This window comes from Dasypus novemcinctus, chromosome 19, assembly GCF_030445035.2.
Source record: "Dasypus novemcinctus isolate mDasNov1 chromosome 19, mDasNov1.1.hap2, whole genome shotgun sequence".
Lineage (NCBI taxonomy): Eukaryota > Metazoa > Chordata > Mammalia > Cingulata > Dasypodidae > Dasypus > Dasypus novemcinctus.
The window spans coordinates 73,037,708-73,041,621 of NC_080691.1; the positions used below are offsets into that span (position 1 = coordinate 73,037,708).

Genomic DNA, 3,914 nt, shown 5'->3' on the forward strand with positions numbered 1-3,914 from the left:
TTTTCACAAGCTTTTCCTGTTACTTTACCAGAATTGTAGTGGGTGTTGGGATTTAAGATATACCCAGGGGACCTGAATCTCTGGACTGACCATATGATAACCAGGCCCTGAGTCTCAACAGACTTCAGTTCCTACACTCTGGTTTATTGGACTTACCCCACTCAGCTAACATGGAGTTGAAGAATGTCAACCACCACACCATGGAGCCAAGAGTGTCTACAACTGAAAGCAGGAGGATTGCATCCAGCATCCATGTGGAATCTAAGATCCCTCTTGACATAGATGTGGAATGGACACAACCAATCCAAGGTCCACAGGATGGAGGAATAGAGTATGGGTTAGAGTGGACTTAATGATATTCTATTCATGAACTATTGTGGTTAGTAATAGAGGAAAATGTGGCATTGGTGTGGAAAAAGTGGCCATGGTGGCTGCTGGGTGTGGGGAATGGGAGGAAGAGATGAGATGTAGAGGCGTTTTTGAGACTTGGAGATGTCCTGGGTGGTGCTGCAGGAGAATTACCAGACATTGTGGGTCCTCCCATGGCCCACTGGATGGAACGTGGGAGAGTGTGAGTTACGATGTGGACCATTGACCATGAGGTGCAGTGATGCTCAGAGATGTATTCACCAAATACAATGAATGTGTCATGATGATGGAGGAGAATGCTGCTATGGGGGGAATAGTGGGGTGAGGGGGGTGGGGGGTACATGGGACCCTCATATTTTTTTAATGTAATATTTTAAAAAATGAATTAAAAAAAAGAAAGAGAAGCTAACAAACAAAACAAGTCCATCAACATAAACAGATGCCTAGAAAAAAAGCAAAAAATGTAGAAGCCATAATAAAAAGAGTAAGACATGGCCCAGGCTAATGAACAAACTAAAAAACAAGAGGAGATGCAGAATGTGGAACAACAAATCAGGGAAGCACAAATGAATATTATGAATTAACTTAATGAAGTGAAGGAAGAGATAAAGGATATTTAGAACACATTGGCAGAACTGTCTAGATAACTTAAATGGCTAGCATGCCTGAACAGGGACTTGAACCCTGGACTCTCAGATTAAAAGTCTGATGCTCTACCGTCTGAGCTACTCAGGCAGCAGGAAATTGAGAGTGCCTACAGCTGCAAGCAGGAGAATTGCATCAATCAACCATGTGGAATTTAAGCCCCCTCTTGATACAGATGTGAGTGAACTTCACCATCCTTGGTACCACAGGATGGAGGAATAAAATATAGATTGTAGTAGACTTACTGATATTCTACTGTGGAACTATTGTGACTAGTAATGGAAGAAATTTTAGCATTGATGTGGAGAAAGTGGCCACAGTTGTTTCTGGGGGCAGGTAGATGGATGAAGAGCTGTGATGTTGGGGCATTTTTGGGACTTGGACTTGTCCTGAATGGTGTTGCAGGAACAGATGCTGGACATTATATATCTTGCCATAACCCACTGGGTGGACTGGGGGAGAGCAAAAACTACAATATGGACTGTTATCCATGCGGTGCAGCTGTGTTCCATGGTGTGTTTGCCAAGTGCAATGAGTGTGCCATGGTCCTGTGGGGGGAGGGGGGGTTGTTGATGTGGGAGGAGTGGGGTGAGGGGATGGGAGATATATGGGAATCTCTTAAAATTAAAAAAGAAAATAAAGGAAAAAAAGAAAAAATATTAGCTGAAAGAAAAAAAAGAACACATTGGCAGAACACGCAGAAGAAATTGTAAACATGCATAAAAAGATCATGGATCTGATGGTGATGAATGTCACAATGAAAGTAATCAAAAATACACTGGAAGCAACTAACAGCAAATTTGAACAGGGAGAGGAAAAAACTAGTGATGTCAAAGACAGTCCATCTGAAATCAGACAGATAGTAGAACAGATAGACAAAAAGTTAGAAAACAATCCAGCAGGGACTTAGGAATTTTAATGACAACCTGAAACATGCAAATATGTGCATGATAGACATCCCAGAGGAAGAAGAGAAGGGAAAGGGAGCAGAAGTAGTATTGGACAAAATCATAGCTGACAATTTCCAAACTTTTTAAAGGACCATGGAAGTATATATACAGGAAGGGCAGCACACCCCAAAAAGTATAAATCCTAACAGGTCTACCCCAAGACATATACTTGTCAAATTTTCCAATGATCAAGACAAAGAAAGAATAGTGTAGCAGCATGAGAAAAGAAACCCATCACATACAAGGCAACCTCAATAAGATTAATTGCTAATATCTCATCTGAAACCATGGAAGTTAGAAGGCAGTAGTATGACACTGTTAAAGTGCTGAAAGAAAAAACTTGCAGCAAGAATTCTGTATCCAGGAAATCTGGCATTCAAAAATATGGAGAGTTCAAATATTCACAAATAAACAGAAGTTAAGAGAGTTCATCAACAATAAAACTGTCTTTCAAAAATACTAAATAGAATTCTGCATATTGAAAAAGCAAGAGAGGGTTGGAGGAGAATGTAGGAAAGATTATTGGTAAGAATAATTAAAAAGATAAAAATGGAAATTAAAACAACATATGACATAGATAAAACTAAAGTAAATATGGCTAATGTAAGTAATGCCTTGTCATTAATAACATTGAATGTGAAGGGATTAAACTCTTAAATCAAGTGTCACAGATTTGCAGAATGGATAAGGAAATACGACCCATATAGAGGATAACCAGAAGAATCTCACTTTAGACCCAGGGATTCAAGGAGGTTGAAAGTGAATTGTTGGAAAACAATTTTACATGTGGACAATAACCCAAAAATGGTGGGAGTAGGTATACTAATATCACACAAAATAGCCTTTAAATTAAAAATTATTGTAAGAAACAAAGGACACTATGTATTAATAAAATGATTAATCTATCAAGAAGAAAGAACAACCATAAACATTTATGAACCTAACTCTGTCACCTCAAAATACACGAGGTAAATACTAGAAAAACCAAGTGGAGATATAGATGCCTCTACAACTGTAGTGGGGGACTTTAACACAAAATTATCACCATTAGACCATCTTGACAAAGAATCAATAAAGAAACAGAGACCTTGAATGATACTTTACAGGATCTAAACCTTATAGATATACACAGAGTATCACACCCAAATGCAGCAGGATATACTATCTTCTCAAGAGCACATGTATCACATTCTAGATTACAGAGAAACTCTCAACAAATTCAGAAAGATTGAAATTATACAAAGTAATTTCTCTGACCACAGTGGAATGAAGTCAGAAATCAGTAAGGGACAGAGAACCAGACTAGGCACAAAGATACAGAAGTTATGTAACACATTCTTAGACAATCAAGTGTTGGAGGAAATTGTAAAAGAAATCAGTAACTATTTTAAGTGAAAGCAAATGACCACACAGCATATAAAACCCTTTATCATCTTGAGGAAATTTACTTCTATTCCTATCTTTTCAAGTGTTTTTGTCAAGAAAGCATGCTGTATTTTGTTGAATGTTTTGTTCCTGGATTTTATTTAGGTTCTTGGCTACGCTGCAGAAATGAATTTCAAGAGCACACAGTGTATGTTAGGCCAGTAATTTATTCAGGTAGGAAGGGATGAGAAAAGGGAGAAAATAACAGAACAGGGGACCCAGATAGAGAGGAAGGAGTTGAAAAGTGATAAAGTGGGCTGATTTACACACTACAATTCCCCATTATAGGCTATAAATGCCCAGGTTTTATTTGTGTCACCTCTCAGCAGAGGAAAAAATGGCAGGAGCATTGTGTAGAGGTTTGGATGTGTCCACAGGTGAATGAGTGCATGAGAGAGAGAACTCAGGCCTAGCACTACCTTTTGAACTGTTAATTATCTCATCCCTTTGCTAATGGCAGGGGAGGAGTTTCAGCTTTTTACCACTTTGATTGCTTATTTCTCCCATCAAACTCCCAGGAGGGCC

At 38.7% G+C, this 3,914-nt stretch overlaps 1 non-coding gene across 1 annotated transcript; it reads right to left on the reverse strand.

Annotated features, from left to right (window-relative positions):
* Positions 1–1,031: 1,031 nt before the first annotated feature.
* On the reverse strand, positions 1,032–1,104 carry TRNAK-UUU (transfer RNA lysine (anticodon UUU)). Its single transcript has one exon. It is a non-coding gene; the product is annotated as a tRNA-Lys (tRNA).
* Positions 1,105–3,914: the final 2,810 nt, after the last annotated feature.